At 48.9% G+C, this 18726-nt stretch overlaps 1 pseudogene; it reads right to left on the reverse strand.

Annotated features, from left to right (window-relative positions):
* LOC122428207 overlaps nt 1-18726 on the reverse strand; it is a 40510-nt pseudogene that overhangs the window by 21276 nt on the left and 508 nt on the right.

Genomic DNA, 18726 nt, shown 5'->3' on the forward strand with positions numbered 1-18726 from the left:
GCTGGAGTGTGGCAGCCCTTGTGTACCTCTGAGGACAAAGGAGATCCTTTACTGGCCTGCATCTCAGGGGGTCCCTCTGGCTGCCTAGCAGGGATGAATGGCAGGGAGGTGGGAGCTGAGATACCCCTGTAGCTACTTCTCTGACCCTGGCAGAGTTCCAAGCAGGATTGGGAGGAGACTTGCTCAGCACCTTAGGTCTGGGTTGTCTCTCAGCAAGTGTTTCACTTCCCCCTCATCTCCACTCCTATGTCTTCTACAGACTGCGCTGTGCCTTCATTCCAAACCATCCTCTCTTGCTGAGTGATCCCATGAGGCCCTAGGGTTGGGCAAACTTGGCTGGGTGGCAGGGCCTGATCAGGGTCCCTGGGCTGCCCTGGCTCATGGGGACCTGGCCTCCATCTCCCCCAACTCCCACTCCACTTAGCTCCCTTTTCGCTGCAAAGGGGAGCAGGACAACAAGGATCCTTCAAGGATTCTGGCACTGTATACAGTAAGGGTTTCAGATGTTCAATAATTTGGCCAATACCTTCCCCCACGGATGCCCTGAGCAAGGCTGGACTGGGGTGTGGAGGGTGTTTCTGCCTCCCCAGCTGTCAGGGGGAGGCTGTGTGTACTTAATTCCTGTCTGGCTTGCAGATAGGGGAGTTGGATCTTCTACAGGGGTCCGCTTGGAGGTGGGTGGGGCTCGACCTGGAAGAGGCACTGATGCTGGGCTTCCTCCAGGGCGATCAGGCCCTGGACTAGCTCCCTCACTCAGAGTGCCCGAACCACATCCAGGATGGCACCCGGCCTCCTGGGTGGAGATGCTGCTGTCACTGTTAACAGCTGCCTCTGCTGAGCTCTGGCTCTGGCCCAGGCACCAGGCCATGGGCTCTCCTCATCTCACTTCGTTTTCACACTGGATGCACTAACCAAGATGAACGTCCCCACTTTCCTGACCCAGGACGGTTCCACGGGTGCACACAATCCGGCACAAGGCTCACTCCACGACCTTTCATCCCGAGGCTGTGCCGGCCACAGCCAAAACCGTCCTGGCCTCCAGGACACAGGCTTGTGGGAGACAAGGGCCCCCAAAAATGACTCTGTGGCAACGGGTGAAAACTGGGGCACTGAGGGGGAGAGGAGACACCCAGTCTAGACTTCAGGTCAGGAAAGGCTTCCTGGAGGAGGTGACATGCATGCATGCATGCTCAGTCATGTCCAACTCTGCAACCCCACAGACTGTAGCCCACCAGGCTTCTCTGTCCATGGGATTTCCCAGGCAAGAATCCTGGAGTGGGTTGCCATTTCCTCCTCTGAGGGATCTTCCCTACCCAGGGATCCGACCCGCATCCCCTGTGTCTCCTGCACTGGCAGGTGCCCACAAGCACCACCTGGGGATGAGAGGAGGAGACACTCCAGGACAATTAGGACTTTGTGGGAAGCGAAGGTGGGCGCGGGGCAGTCCTTCCGGCAGCACTGGAGCAAAAGGCAGAGACGGGACCTGCTGCCTGTGGCCAGCGTGAGAGGCTCTGGGAGCCTGGAATCCAGCAGAATGTGGAGGGGTCAGGCAGGAGGGTCAGGGCCTGCAGCTCCCCCAGGGCCCCGAGCAGGCTCCAAGCAGAGGCCTGAGCAGGCACCGCGTTTGGGGGCCCCCTTCCTCCCTGACACCGAATCCCTCCACCCAGAGGCTCCTACCCGAGGAATAGGGCAGGAAGTCTCGCTGGTCTCGGACTGGCCAGGAGAGCTGGTGCGCGTGCACAGCCCGGAAGTAGCTGCCCAGCGTGGCGTACTCCATCGAGACGCCGTGCTGGTAGGTGAACTTGTTGACCTCCTCCACGACAAGGTCCATGTTGGTGAACTGCAGCGAGGCGTTGAAGAACTGCCTGTCACATCCCTGCAGCCGGGGGACAGAAGCAACGCCCTGCGCCTCTGGGTGCAGAGCCCAGCCTGCACGGGGAGGGCCCCTCTTCTCCCCAGGACCACCCCCGCCCCCCGCGGCGAGCACGGCCCCGGGCCTGTGCTGTGAGCGTCCTCCTCTCTGTCGGGTTCGGGTGGTTCCCCAGTGCTTGCTGGTCTGACAGCTGCAGGTTTGTGCCCGTTCCAGACAGTCCCCTACTTTTCCACACTCGCCAGTCCCACCTTTGGCCACCAAACTCTGATCTCCTTCTCTATGAGACTGGTTTTGTAAAATTCCACAATAGAGATGATTCAGGTTTTATTTTTCTGTGTCTGACTGAGTTCACTTCTTGACTGTTTCTTAAACCCCAGCACATTACTAGATATCAATAACCTTAATTATGCTAAGAGATTAAACATGAATAAAAAGGACAATGGCTTACTTGAATTTACTGACCTTAATTACATCCTCTGAAAGATATCAAAGTATAAAAACTGATAAATTCTTGAAAATATATAATCTAAATTGTGCATAAATAGAAAGAATGAACAATGGATTACTAGTAACAAAATTGAACCAGAATTCAAATACCTCTCAAGAAACCAATGATCAACTTTCAGTGGTGATTTCTATCAAGTATTGAAGAGGAACTGATACGAATTCTTGTTAGTCTGTCCCATAAACTAGAATTGGACAGAAAAGTTTCAATATAATTTCTTGGTCAAATACAAGGCCAAGATCACCCTGACATGAAACTAGGCAAAGAAGCCTCAATATCTCCTCGGAACATAGACACAAAAATTCTCAACAACACATTAGCAAAACAAATTTAAATACATGAAGACAATATTACACCATCTTCAAGCAGGATTTATTCCAGGAATGCAAGGATTGTTCAACATCCTCAAATCAATCCATGTACTACAACACACTAAGAAAATGCAAGATAAAAATTGTATGATCATCTCAACAGATGCAAAAAAAGCATATGACATAATTCATCTCCCATTTATGATAAAACAAATTCTCAAAGAAGTGGATGGAAAGTATGTCAACATAGGAGAGATCGTATATGACAGCTGACAACTGACATCAATTCAAGGATGAAAAGATAAAACCTATTCCTGTGAGATCAGGAAAAAGACAAGGGTGATCCCACTCACCACTTATTTAACATGGTATTATAAAGCATAGAGTACAGCAAATAGGAAAGGAAAGACATGGAAATTGGAACAGAAACAGTAAAACTCTCACTAATGTCAATTGTAATGGCGTTATAGAAATAGAGATCATATAAAACCCTAGAGACAAATCTTAAATGAATAACAGCAGTAAAGTTGCAAGATAAAAGTATCAACACACATAATCACCTGATGATTAGTGTTTCCACACACTAATAACAAATCATCAGAAAGAGAAATGAAGGAAACAATCCTATTTATAGTTACATCAAAAAGGTAAAATACCTAAGAATACATTTCATGGAGCAGGTGACAGCCCTGTACACTAAAAACTAGACGACACAGTGATGAGAGAAATGGAGGAAGACAGAAGTAAGTGGGAAAATACTCTGTGCTCATGACTGCAAGAGGAGGGCCTCCTTTCCCAAAGCAATCTACAGATTCAATGCAAAACCTATTAAAATTCCAAAGACGTTTTTCACAGAAATAGAACAACCAACCCTAAAATTTGTGAGAATCACAGAAGACTCTGAGTGGTCAGAGCGATCTTTAGTGAGAAGAACAAAACTAGAAGCATTATGCACCCTGATTTCAGACTTCACTGCAAAGTCACAGCAAGCCAAATAATCTGGTACCAACAATAAAAGATACAGATAGATCAATGGGATAGAGTAGAGAGCTCAGAAACAAAGTCATGTGTATATGGTAATTATATTACCATATACAAAAGGTATATGGGCAAGGCAAAAGGGCGAGAATATAAACTGGGGAAAGGACATCTTCTACCAAAAGTGGTCTTGTGAAAACTGAACATACTCATGTGTAGAATGAGGTTGCACCACTGCCTGACACTGTACTCAAATAGTAAGTCAGGTTAAGCAAAGACTTGATTGTAACTCCTGGAACTATAAGGGCTTTCCCGGTAGCTCAGCTGGTAAAGAATCCGTTTGAACCTTAGGAGACTCCAGTTCAATTCCTGGGTCGGGAAGATCCGCTGGAGAAGGAATAGGCTACCTACTCCACTATTCTTGGTCTTCCCTTGTGGTTCAGCTGGTAAAGAATCTGCCCACAATGCAGAAGACCTGGGTTTGATCCCTAGGTTGGGAAGATCCCATGGAGAAGGGAACAGCTACCCACTCCAGTATTCTGGCCTGGAGAATTCCATGGACTATATAGTCCAAGGGTTCACAAAGAGTAGGATATGTGGAACTATAAAACTTCCAGAAGAAAATGTATGCAGTAAATTCCTCATCATTGGTCTTGATGATGAGTTTTTGGATTGACACCATGTGGAAAGGGATAAACAAGAACAGTCAACAAGTAGACTACATCAAACTAAAAGCTTCTGGATAGCAAAGAAACTTCATAAATAAAGACAACCTATGAAATGAGACAAGATATATGCAAGTCATAAATCTGAAAAGGGTTAATATCCAAAATATATAAAGAGCACATACAAATCAGTAGTAATAATGCAAACAAGCCCGGTAAAAAATGGCCAGAGGTCTTGAAAAGACATTTGTCCAAGGAAGACATGGAGATGCGAACACATGGAAAAAGATGCTGAACGAATCAAACCAGACAGAGGTACAGCCTCACAACTATTAGAATAGCTTTTGTTTATGAGAAAAGAAACAACTAATGTACGTCAGGATAAGGAGAAAAGGAGACATTCAGGCACTGTTGGCTTTAATGTAAATTGGCCCAGCCATGATGAAAACAATATGGAGATTCCTCTCAAAATTAATAATAGAGATGATCCAGCCATCCCCTTTCTTCACACTATTCAAAGGCAACAAAAATACTATTTTGAAAAGACTTTTGTATCCTCGTGTTCACGGCAGCATTATTTATAAAAGTCAAGGCATGGAATCAACCAATCATTAATGGATGATCAGATCAAGAAAATGTGATATATGTACACAGTGTTATTCACCATCAAAAGAGGAAATCCTGCATTTTACAACAGCATGGGTGGAAACTTGAGGGCATTATGCTCAGGGAAACAGTCAGACAGAGAAAGAAGAAATACTGTATGGTGTCATGCATATGTGAATTAAAGGAAAAGAGAAAAAATGTGAAAAATGGGTTCATGTACAGACAGAACATACTGGTGGATGCCAAAAACAGGAGGGTGGGGTGGAGGCATGATGGAGGCCATAAGGTGCAAATTTCCATCTACAGAATTAGACAGTTGTAAGCTTGCAGTGTACAGAAGGGTGGCTGTGGTGAACAATGCTCTATTGTTTATTTGGAAGTTGTTAAAAAGTAAATCTTAAAATTTGCATCACAGGAAAAGATTGTGTAACTATTTGTGGTGACAAATATTAACGAGATCTTTGTGGTGAACATATTACAATACATATATATGTGCATACATACATATGTATAATTCTTGAGACAGTAAACATTTCTTTTTTTTTTTTTTTACTGCCTACATATATGCCTGTCAAGCTGCCATAAATTAATATATTTTTATTTAAGTTGTCATACCAGCTTGCCTGTTTACCTAATATATAGAATTTTTGGTTAAAAATTTATTAATATCTGCTCATATATACTGGAGTAGGAAATGGCAAACCACTACACTATTCTTGCCTAGAGAATCCCATGGACAGAGGAGCTTAGAGGGCTACAGTACACAGGATCACAAAGAATTGGGCACGACTGAGTGACTCACATACACACACACACACACACTCATACATTAAAAATCATTTAAACCCCCCCGAAAGAGACAGTTGTAAGCAAAGAAAGCAGGCTGTGTGGCTTTTCTGACAGCTCTGAGCACAAATTCCACTCTCTTAGCGGCCCTGCTAGGTACCTACGTGGCGTCAGGAAGCTTCCTTAACCTCTCTGGCTCTTGGCCCCTTATGAGTAGACAGGACCCAGGAGGGCCTGCCCCTGTGCCCAGTGGGGCAGAGAAAATGGGGGAGACACATACATCACGTAGAACAGGGGGTGCTCCATCCAGTTTGGCTGTGACCGCAATGGTGACTGGGTGTCAGGCACTGTCCCCCAGGGGTGTCTTTCCCATCTGACCTCAAATCAAGCCAATGGAGCAGGTCCTGTCATCATCCCCATTTCACAGATGAGGAAGGTGAGGCTCATGTTCCCAGTCTCACAGCCCCTGACTCGGGAGCCAGGATTCAGGCCCAGGCCTCTGCTCCCAGCATTGAGTAGGGGAAAGGAGGGGAGAGCTGGGGAGAGGCTCGACCCTGCGTCTGGGAGGGGATGCATCGGAGGTGAGGTTGTGGGGGGTGATCCAGGGTGGGGGGAGGAGCTGGTACACTGGGTGAGGACTCGGGGTGCAGGGCAGGAGGACTGAGCCGGGGCTGGGATGGCCCACTGCCTGGATGGACACTGGCCTGGCTAACGCTGAGCACCAGTCCCGGGTGGGCCCCGGTGCTGAGGTCGGATCCATGGCAGCACTCCCTGGGCAGAATCGAGGAACCAGGGCCTGGTTGGGTCCCCAACTTACCCAGGGCCAGAGGAGGTGTGGCGTCCGGAACCAGGCAGCTCGTACCCACACACTGTACAACATGGCCTCAACAAAGGATTGGAGTCTTTCCCAAGTGATGGGGAATTGCATGGAAGGGTACCAGCCATTCTCAGGAGGATATGGGAAGGTGGGCTCCCCATCCCAGTAAAATCCGTCACTGAGAGAGGGAGAGGAGTGTTAAGGGGCCCAGTCCCAGCTCTGGGAGGCAGGCAGAACTCAGCAAGGTCAGAGCATCGGGGCCTCTGTCGCAGACAGGGCAGCGGTGGGCAGATGAGAGCTCTGTGGACAGAAGGTGTCACATTTCAGCCCTGCAGGATCTTGGGCACGTGACCCTGAAAGGCCCATGATTTTTCAGCTGCTCTGTAGAGCACACCCCCTCTGGGCCCAATTCCTCCACATGGATCAGGTGCGATTCATGTGATCATTCATTCTTTAGGTGACCTCTGGGCCCATCAAATCTTATTCCAAGGACCCCAAGCAGGGCTGGGACCAAAATGAGGCAAGTGAGATACTCGCCTTTGCACAAAACTTTGCACTTGCAAAAATCTCAGAATCTCCATGATGAGATTTTCACATTTTTGAAATAAAATGTAATGCAAAAAAAAAAAAAAAAAAAAATCATGATGAATAGAATCACAAAATTCTACACAAAGGTAGAGCAGTAGAACAAAATCCTCCAACTCCAATATAGCTTGGGAGGCTCTGACCCCAGGAAGGAACCTCAGGGCTCTGGACAGCCCCTGGTGAGGGTCTCCCCATTCATGCTGGGCAGCAAGGAGTCACACATGAGGGCCCATTGACCAGCCCACAGGAATGACTGCTTTGAAACACTGTGAACCTCATTCTCCTGATCATAAAATGCACGAAGATCACTAAGAGGACTGAGTGAAGGCAACTGGTGGAAAAGCTGAGAAACAGTGCCAGGTGCAGAGTGGAGCCCAATGTCAGCAACCTGCTAGTGAGTCCCCCCAGGTTCTTCTCCAAGCTGCCCTTTCATCCCACCTCCCCTGTTCACGAGGGCTCAGCCCCTGCCCACAGCCTCCCAGGCACAGAGGGCAGAGGGGACTGGATGCAGGGCTGCCCACGAGACAGCCCACAGCAGGGCTGAGGACACGAAGGCCTTGTCATTGCACCAGAGCCCAGTGCAGCCGACCAACGGCTGCTACCGCGGGACCTTGGCTGGGTGTCCAGGCCTCAGCTGTTCTTTCAGTAAGATGGGTGCTCAGTCATGCCCTTAGGGCTGGCCATGAGGGGCGTGGCTGAGCTGGTCGAGGGAGGGTGCTGGGACGGGGACTGGCCCGAGACAGGTGCTCACGAGCAGTAGCCAAACTGGTCCAGGACGTGTGTGAAGATTTCCTGCTGCTCCGACAGGGATCTGGACCCTCGCCACACGAACTGCAGCTGCTGCAGACCCGGAGGGAACAGGGTGAGGCCCAGGGGTGACGCGGCTGCCGGCTCCCCTCCCCAGACCCCACCCGAGTCTCCTAGCCACCCACACCCGCTCCTCTCAGTGGTTCATGGTCAAGATCTCGGTCTGCTGCCCCCTCCTCTAGATTCCCCCTGCCCTCCCAAAGCCACATTGGTGGAGGAATTGGCCCTCCAGACGGTGCCTGCCTGCACTTGCATCTGACCGTCCTCAGGGCAGGACTCTTTGCCAGGGTCTGCCAGCCAGGCTGTCTCTAACTCTGCTTGAATGTCCCCAGACATGGGGAGCTCATTATGGATCATTATAGGTGCAGCAGTGTTTTTAAGTTCTGATGGTTCGAATGTGGATGAGTAGATGCAGCTCATGACTCACCTGGTTATCCTGCATGGCCTCCTTCAGGTTGTAGTTGATCCTGGAGATGACATGGGCATTGAAGCCTGCCAGGGCAAAGAGGGTGGGGGTCGTGGCGGACGCACCAAATGGGTCCACCTGCCAGGAGAATTGTGGTCGAATCCCAAATGTTTCATAGAGAAAGCCATGTCCTTCTGCAAAGAGATAAGCCTCCTCAGTGACTGAATGGTGGCCCCTCACCCACTCACTCTCTCAAGCCTCATGCCCTTCTCCAGGGCTGAAATTCTATTCCAGACCAAGCAGGGTCTTGCTGAAACAGATATGAAGTCAAATGGTCCATCCCAGAATTACCTAAATATTCATCTACTTATTCATGTCTTTCATGCCATCCCTATGTGCAGAGATCAAGGTGAATGCAGAAGTCCTCAGATTTGAGAAGCCATTGATTAAACTTCCCAAAGATGCTCCTGAAATATAACATCTGAATACTCTGAGCTGGTGCTAAGTCTGCATTTTAGGATGAGAGAACAAAGACTCAGAGAGTTCAAGTGCCTGGTGATGAGCTTCAAACGTCCCTTCACTGATGAGCTCACCAGGCTGGGACACTGGCTCTGGCCCAGAAGGTTCCAGGATTCTGGTGCAGAAATGGGGTCAAATCCACAAACAAGGCCCAGCCAGGAGGTGGATGGCTGCTGGGAGGCTGGGGGGAGCCTGGAGCAGATTTGGGGTCTGGTGCAGAGAAGGTGATGAAGTCCATCAGGTGGCTGGACTTGGGGTGGGCTCTGAGAACTCAGGGGCCAATGGGAGCAGCAGATGGGGTGTGGGAAACAGAGGAGACCAAGAAGGAGCAGCTGGGTAGGAGGGGGAAGCCCTGGGGATGCTGGGTCTGAGATGGGGGGGTCAGTAAACTGTGCAGAGCACACCCTGACCCCAGATGGTCTGTCTGAGGAGGGCAGGCCTGATGGGTGTTGATTTGGTGGCCCCTAATTCCACATTCTGCCTGGAAAATCCCATGGACAGAGGAGCCTGGTGGGATACAGTCCATGGGGTCACAAAGAGTCAGACACAACTGAGCAACTTCCCTTCACTTCAATTCCACATTCAGAATCTTTACTTCATTCAGGGGACAGTGACCCAGACTAAAGGGATGAATTATCACCTGTCTCACAGGTCATGGCAAGATCATCCATATCTGCCAGACTTTAAACACAAAGAACAAATATTAAAAGCAGCAAGGGGAAAGCAACAAAAAACACCCAAGGCATTTCTCGTAAGGCTAACAGCACATCTCTCAGCAGAAACTCTGCAGACCAGAAGGTGGTGGCAGGATAGACTTAAATCTGCAGGTTGTAGATTAAAGGAAAGAACCTGCAACCAAGATTACTCTATCCAGCAAGGACTGCACTCCAATTTGAAGGAGAAATCAAAAGCTTTCCAGACAAGCAAAAGTTAACAGAATTCAGCAGTACCAAAGCAGCTTTTCAACAAATGCTAAATGAACTTATCTAGACAGAAAATAGAAGATGAGATGGTTGGATGGCATCACCAACTCAATGGACATGGGTTTGGGTGGACTCCAGGAGTTGGTGATGGACAGGGAGGCCTGGCGTGCTGCACTTCATAGGGTTGCAAAGAGTCAGACACGACTGAGCAACTGAACTGAACTGACATAGAAAACACAAGAAAAAGAATAGACCTAAAAGAAACCCAAAACAAGAAAGTAAATAATAATAGGATCACACATATCAATAATTACCTTAAATGTAAATGGACTAAATGTTCCAACAAAAAGACAGGGACTGGCTGAATTGATACAAAAACAAGACCCGTGTGCATGCTATCTACAAGAGACCAACCTCAGACCTAGGGGCACACACAGACTGAATGTGAAAAGCTGGAAAAAGATACTCCATGCAAATGGAAATCAAAAGAAAGTGGGAGTAGCAATACTCATATCAGATAAAATAGACTTTAAAATAAAGCCTGTTACAAGAGACAGTGAAGGATCCCACATAATGGTCAAGGGACCAATCCAAGAAGAAGATACAGCAATTATAAGTAGGTATGCACCCAACAGAGGAGCACCTCAATACATAAGGCAAATGCTAACAACTGTTAAAGGGGAAATCAACAGTAACACAATAACAGTGGGTGACTTAAATACCCTACTCACACCAAGGTACAGATCATCCAGACAGAAGATTAACAAGGAAACAGAAGCTTTAAATGATACATTGGATCAGTTGGATCGTTTCATCCAAAAGCAGTAGATTTCACATTTTTCTCAAGTGCACGTGGAATATGCACAAGATAGATCGTGTCCTAGGTAACAGATCAAACCATGGTGAAGTTTAAAAACTGAAATCATTTCAAGCATCTTTTCTGACCACATGCTATAAGAATAGATGTCAATTACAGGGGAAAAAATCTATAAAAAAACACAAACACATGGAGGCCAAACAATATGCTTCTGAATAACTAAGAGATCACTGAAGAAATCAAGGAAAAATAAAAAAATACCTAGAGGCAAATGACAGTGAAATCACGACCACTCAAAACCTGTGGGTTTCAGTAAATGCAGTGCTAAGAGGGACGCTTACAGCAAAACAAGGCTGTCTCAAGAAACAAGAGAACCATCAAATAAACAACCGAACCTGGCATGTAAAGCAAATAGGAAAAGAATAACAAAACATACTCAAAGTTAGTAGGAGGGAAGAAATCATAAATATCAGAGCAGAAACAAATTAAAAAAGAAATGAAGGTGGTAATAACAAAGATTAAAAAAAAAAAAACTAAAAGCTGATTCTTTAAGAAGATAGACAAAACTGACCATCCATTAGAGAGACTCATCAGGGAAAAAAGTGAGAAATACAGAGACACATGAACCCCAGTTTTCACTGCAGCACCATTTACAGTAAGTAGGATGTGTAAGCAACCTAGATGTCTGTCAACAGGTGAAAGGATAAAGAAGCTGTGGTACACACATACAATGGACTATTACTCAGTCATAGAAAAGTGCATTTGAGTCAGTTCTGATGAGGTGGGTGAACCTAGAGCCTATTATACAGAGTGAAGTAAGTCAGAAAGAGAAAACCAAATATCATATATTAACACACATATATATGGCATCTAGAAAGATGGTACCAATGAGCCTGTTTCCAGAGCAGCAGTGGAGACACGGACATAGAGAACATACCCGTGAGTGCAGCGGGGGAAGGAGAAGGCGGGATGAATTGAGAGAACGGCATTGAAACCTATATATCACCATGTGTAAAATTAGATAGTCAGTGGAAGTTTGCTATATGATACAGGGAGCTGAAATTCAGTGTTCTGTGACAACCTAGAGGGGTGGGTTGGGGAGGGAGTTTCAAGAGGGACCAGACATGTGTATACTGATTCAGTCAGTTCAGTTCAGTTCAGTCGCTCAGTCGTGTCCGACTCTTTGCGACCCCATGAATCGCAGCACGCCAGGCCTCCCTGTCCATCACCAACTCCCGGAGTTTACTCAAACTCATGTCCATCGAGTCGGTGATGCCATCCAGCCATCTCATCCTCTGTCATCCCCTTCTCCTCCTGCTCCCAATCCCTCCCAGCATCAGGGTCTTTTCCAATGAGTCAACTCTTCACATGAAGTGGCCAAAGCATTGGGGTTTCAGCTTCAGCATCAGTCCTTCCAATGGACACTCAGGACTGATCTCCTTCAGGATGGACTGGCTGGATCTCCTTGCAGTCCAAGGGAATCTCAAGAGTCTTCTCCAACACCACAGTTCAAAAGCATCAATTTCTCGGTGCTCAGTTTTCTTCACAGGCAACTCTCACATCCATACATGACCACTGGAAAAACCATAGCCTTGACCAGACAGACCTTTGTTGGCAAAGTAATGTCTCTGCTTTTTAATATGCTGTCTAGGTTGGTCATAACTTTCCTTCCAAGGAGTAAGCATCTTTTAATTTCATGGCTGCAATCACCATCCATACTGATTAATGTTGACATAAGGCAGAAACCAACGCAATATTATAAATCAACTAACCTCTAATTAAAGTTAAATAATTTTTTTTTAAAAAGACACGCCTGAGAAGCCGTGCTACAGCAGCAGAAGGTCAGAGGCCTGTCCTCTCCCAACAAGATTCTGTCCATTCTGACCCCTACCTGGGAAATCATCTTGACCTTAGACCTGAGCCCATGGTGACCTCCTTGCTTCATTCTTCCTGCCCAGGGGCCTGACACTCAGCAGGGGCTCAACAAAGGTGAAGAGGAGGGAATGGATCCAGGACCGGTGAGGTGTGGTCCAGCATGACCCGCCCAATACATCAGAGAAACACGGCACACTGTGGACACAACCACGGGTGGTGGTCCAGGAAATCAGGGATGATGGTTTGAGAAGACCCCATTGAAAGTAAGATGCACACCCCGGCCCCCTACACACACACCCCCATACCTGGGGGCACAAGTTACAGACAGACAGGGCCAGATGGACCTGGCTGGAGTCCAGTTTGACTGCTGGCTGCATGGACATCCTTGCAGCTCTCTGTGCCTCAGTTTCCTCATCTTGAAAACGGGGCTTTGAAAAACACCAGCTGCCACCAGGCTGTTCAGAGGCCCCCAGGAGAAAGCAGATGGGCAAGCACTTGGCTCATCCCCCTGGGAGAGGGGCTGAGCTCACAAGCACCTTACTGACTGAGCCAGGCTTGGTCAGAATGAGACCCTCACCTGCTGGCAGCAGGACTCGGGTAAGATTCAGCAACTTTTGAGCCTCAAATTGGACCTCAATGAGCGGGAGTTTGTAAGACCCCTCATCTCTAGGACTGCCTCTTGGACTGAAGGACTGAAGGATTTAAGTGAATGCCTTGTTCTTAGAACAGGAGGTCATCAGAAGATGAAGTCAGACCCATCATCTAGGGTCACAGCAGCCTGGCTGGTGTTGGAAATGGAGCCCCAGAGAATCCCCTGAGGAGGATCCAGGGGTCCACAGCCCTTCCTGTCCCCATCATGGGAACCTGTCTTTGCCTGGATTCTGGCTGCTGTGGTTAGGCCAGCAGGGTCAGCTCTGGGGTGTTCAGGACAGTGGGCATCGTGGGCTAAGACCAGAGGTGAGGGATACCTCTGCTGTGGACACCTGGAGGAGGACGGGTCAGTGCTTACTCCTTCCCTCTGTGCCCACCAGCCCTCATCAGCCCTGGATTAAGTCCTGGGGACCCAGAGAAGAATCAGACACTGATCACTGTGGAAGCAATCTGTAGTTCATGGTGAAGACGGGAGGTGCTCGAGTATTGTGGCCCCAGTGGAGAGTGCCTGGACCATGAGCCTCCTCAGCTGAGTCTGGGTGGAAGCAACAGAAAACCTTGTTCTGAAAGCACAGGAGGCTCTGTTATGGGAGCAGGTCAAGGGAAGCAGGAGGCAGAAGGAACAGGCAGTCAGAAAGTGAGGCCTGAGGCTGCATTTAGCAGGCTGGGGAGTTTATATGATAAAACTTAAAGCCTCCCTTGAAAGAAAAGCTATGGCAAACATCACTTTGTCATCAAAGTGCCACATAGTCAAAGCTATGGTTTTACCTGTAGTCACATACAGATGTGAGACCTGGAGCACAAAGAAGGCCCAGTGTCAAAGAACTGATGCTTACAAATCGTGGTGCTGGAGAAGACTCTTGAAAATCTTGGAAAGCAAGATCAAATGAGTCAGTCCTAAAGGAAATCAACCCCAAATATTCATTGGAAGGACTGATGCTGAAGCTGAAGCTCCAATACTTTGGTCACCAGATATGAAAAGCTGACTCATTGGAGAAGATCCTGATGCTGGGAAAGATTGAGGGCAGGAAGAGAAGAGGGTGACAGAAGACGAGATGGTTGGATGGCATCAAAGACTCAATGGACTCAATGAGTTTGAGGCAATTCTGGGAGATGGTCAAGGACAGGGAAACCTGGTATGCTACGGTCCATGTGGTCACAAAGAGTCAGACACAACTGAGAGACTGAACAACAATACAAATTCTACTCACTGCACTCTATTGGAATTATCCCAATTTAATCTCATAACACCGTTTGAGGTAGATCTTCCATCACTGTCAAATATTTTTACAGAGGAGGGAACTGAGGCCTAAAGAGGTTGCATCACTTGCCCAGGGTCACAGGGTTGGAATTAGCTGAGTCAGGAGATAGCTAGGCCGGCTGGTCTAGAATCCACACCCTTACCCTCTGCACTCAGGTCACAGACATGAACACGGCACCAACAACCAGTGTTGGCTGGCCAGTCTCCTGCCGAGACTGGAGGATGGAGCCCAGGTCCAGGGCTCAGACACCCAGTCCCAGCCCCACAGGAGGCCACAGGGACCCTTGTCTGGGGAAGGGTAATCGAACCTGTGAGCTGGAGGATCTGGTCATCAAAGTGGGTCACGGCCTCGTCATGCATGACCTGGCCTCCGAGGACAAACTCCAGGCGACCTTCAGCCACGAGCTGGCGGACCTTGGCATGGAGGGCAGAGAAAAAAGACCAGGTTACATCCCCTGGGCTGAGCCAGTTGTGTTTTCTGGGCACATGCCTATAGCATCTTGTGGTCCTTCCTTCAAACTCCTCAGCCTCATTTATTCTGTCCTGGTTAGCACTGTGTCCAGCTCTGAGAAAGCACCTGGCCCTGGCTGCTGCTTCGTCAGGCATATACACAGGTATATATGTCCACACCTTTTGTTTTTGAATGATGCCAAAATTATGGGAAACTTGTGGAAAATACCCAAAATTCCCATCAATCCTTCTCCAGATTATGTGATTGCTAATGTTTTTTATCTATTTCCCTAAACACTCCCACATGTCATTACTCATATTATGTTTTTCCTAAGCCTTTTAAAAGTACAAGTTAGCAACAGCATGCCTTTATTTGAATACTTCAGTATGCTTTTGATAAGAACAAAAGATTACAATTGCTATGTAATGGTCAAAACCCAGAATATTTCACATTAATAATATGTGTATGTGTGCTCAGTCACACGGTCGTGTCTGACTCTTTGCAGTCCTATGGACTGTAGCCCATCAGGCCCCTCTATCCATCGAATGTTCTGGGCAAGAATACTGGAGTGGATTGGCATTTCCTTCTCCAAGGGATCTTCCCACCCCAGGGATCGAACCCACATCTCTTGTGTCTTTTGCATTGGCAGGCAGGTTGTATACCACTGAGCCACTTGGGAATCCCTATTCATAAGTCTCCTATTGAATTAAGAAACTTTGCTCAAATATTGCCACTTGTTCCACTAATGGCCTTTCTCTGATGTGAGATTCAATCTAGGCTCATGATTTGCTTTTGGGATCAGCTCTCTTTGTCATTCTTTAATTTACAATACTTCTTGAGCCATTCTTTTGCCTTCAGAAGATTTACAGTTTTGAGGATTTCAGGCTACTTATTTTGTACAGTGGTCTTCAGATTGTATTTGTCACATGATTGGCTAACAAATATTTTAAAGTACACCAAGGAAAAGCATTGCCTGGTGGTCCAGAACGCAGGTCATACTTTCAGTGCCGAGGACGTGACCTTGATTACTTCTTGGGCTTCCCTGGTGGCTCAGATGGTAGAGAATCTGCCTGCAATGCAGGAGACCCAGGTTTGATCCCTAGTTCAGGAGGATCCGCTAGGGAAGTGAAAGGCTACCCAAACCAGTATTCTTTCCTGGAGAATTCCATGGACAGAGAAGACTGGCAGGATACAGTCCATGGGGTCTCAAAGAGTGGGACACGACTGAGCGATTTTCACCTTCACTTTCACTGGGGGACTAAGATCCCGCAAACCTCAGGGTGTGGATGATAAAATATATCCATGAAAGAAGGGAAGAGTGGAAACATACATACAGTCAAGGGCTGTGACACTGAGCACATCATGCTCTTGGGAGACTGTGGTTTTTATTTGATCTGAAAGTACTGTCTTTGCAGATCATTCATTTGAGAAATGTGGAATGACATCTACCATGTACTGTTGTAAATGTGCAACTGCTTCATGTTGGGCACCATTCAGACACTGGGATTCAGCCCAAACAACTCAGGGAAAATTTCTAGCTAACAGGGACATACTATTGAGTTGCCTGTCTAGGTCTTAGCCAGCACACATCTTACCGTGAGAATAGGATTAAGGGATTGAGTCTGGGGATGTCCGTGTAAAAGAAGGAAGAACTGCCCAGTGGACACCCAGAGAGCTGTGCTTTGATTCACAATACTGACCCAGAACCCAGCTGTCAGCTATAAGCTGTGTGACCTTGAGCCAGTTGCCTGCCCTCTCTGAACCCGGACTAGCTCTGTGCAGTAGGATTAGTGTCCTCACCATGTGGGTTGTGGGAGGAGTCAGTAGAGTAACCTGTACAGACCTGAGCCCAGCACCCGGCTCGCGGCAGAGCCCGTCAGATGGGAGTCTCGTCCTCTCGGCTCCACAGGCTGCAGGTTCGCATCCCCTCTGGGGGCCTGGGGGACACCCAGCTTCACTGTCTGAGCTCTCTGCCTTGAGCAGGTGGCTGAGCCTCTGAGTTTCACCATTGGTGACTGTTCTGAGGGCAGGTGATGCCTGGAGGGGACCACACCCCTGAGGCACCCTGGGTGCTCACACCGTGGGCACATTCTAGGCACAGCCTCTCTGAGGAGGAAGGCCACTCCTGCTTCCAAATGTGGGACCTGCAGCTGAAGAGCGAGCCCCACCTGTGATCACACCGGGAATGAGGGGAGGCCCTGGCCCCAGACTGCCCCTCCTTGGACCAGGGCCTCTGACCCCCTGGACACAGAGTTAATCAGCCCCAGAGGTTAATCCACAGGGCCTCCTGCACCCTGGCTGGTCCTGGGCTCCGGGGCCCATGGGTCCATGCAGATTGACAAATGAAGTCAGAAGGTGTGGACACAGGTCAGCCCGGATTGCCCAGGGTCAGAGGGGACCTCATTCTCACCAGCTGAGTGCCCGGCTGGGCTGCCAGAGCTGCAGTTATTCAGGAGGAACCAGAAAGGCATGATCAAACACAACCCTGTCCCCTGGGCGTGGGGCTGACCACAAACCTGTACTAAAGGGACCCTGGGCACAGCTCAGCCGGGTTGGGGCCTCCTGGTCTAGGCAGCCCCGCCCTGGCCACACAGAGCACAACCCAGGAGCTTCCTGAAGGGTCATCCCCAGGACCCCCAAGGCATCTGCTCTCAGCTGCCTGGTGAGGACCCCCTGAGGGCAGCGTTACCTGGCCTTTCTGCTCATCCGAGGCGACGCCATCCCACCAGAGCCGGAAATACTCCTGCTCCACAGCGATGAACCTGCGCTTCTTCTCAAGGATCAGCTCCTCCACCACGGTGTTGTAGACGTTGGTGACATAAGCCTGCATGCTCTCCTGGGGTGGGGAGGGGGAGAGACCATCACTCCAGCCCCGTGGGGGAAACCAGAGGGCGTGGACCAGGGACCGAGGAGGAACGTCCAGGGAGACACGGTGTCCGGGGTCCACTGACACTCCCACCCAGCCTGCCCCAGGCCCTGCCCTAGACTCCCCCTCCTCCTCAAACAAGGGAGCCCGGTGTCCATGCTGTGCTAGATGGGCAGTCAGCCCTGCACTGAGAGAAGGACCCAGGCGGACCCCCTTAGATGGGAGCCTGCCCCTGAAGAGAGTCATGAGGGGACGGACACTCTATGAGACAGAGGGTCATGCCGGCCCAGCCCACAGGGGCATGATGACCACTCCTGCCTTGGAGCATAGACCAGTAAACAACAGGGCCCCGGGATTGAGGTCCAGGGACTCAGATGGGCCTTCTTGGGGTGAAGTGATGGGGAAGTGTGTGTCAAGGGCTGAGGCTGAGAGGAGCTGACCCCTGGAGTCGTCTCTCTGGATCTATCTCTTCCCCTGAGGCTGGGAGCCCCCAGGATGGAGCTGAGCCTGCTCTCATCTGGGTCAGGCTGGCTCACCGTGGTGCCCAGATGCTGATAAAGGAATGCAAGGAGCCCTGGGCAGGGTGTTAGCAGGCAAGGCGGCTATGTCTGCTGACTTGGGCAGCACCCCACCCTGGGCCTCAGTGTCCCTTCTGTCAATTGGGGGTGATGAGCCTGCTTCCCACACGTCAGCAGTTCCACACGCAGGTGGGTGACCACCCACAGAGGCTGCCCAGTGAGCCGGGACCAGACTCAACACTCAGCCTCAGGGCCTCTTGCTGCCCGACTCCCTTTAAAGTGAGCGACTCACTTATTAACGTCTCATGGAAACTATTGTATCCATGATTACAGAGTGGTCCTATTCATTTATTTCCTTCCTCCTTCCAGAAAGAGCTTGCACAGGCCTGGGTAATCATTTCAGTTACCTGCACCAGAAACTTATGGAAATCAGTCTTTCCCTCTTTCCCTCAGCCCTGGTTCATTCATTCACTCAATGAATAATTGAGGAACACTTTCCATCAATT

Source organism: Cervus canadensis, chromosome 26, assembly GCF_019320065.1.
Source record: "Cervus canadensis isolate Bull #8, Minnesota chromosome 26, ASM1932006v1, whole genome shotgun sequence".
NCBI lineage: Eukaryota > Metazoa > Chordata > Mammalia > Artiodactyla > Cervidae > Cervus > Cervus canadensis.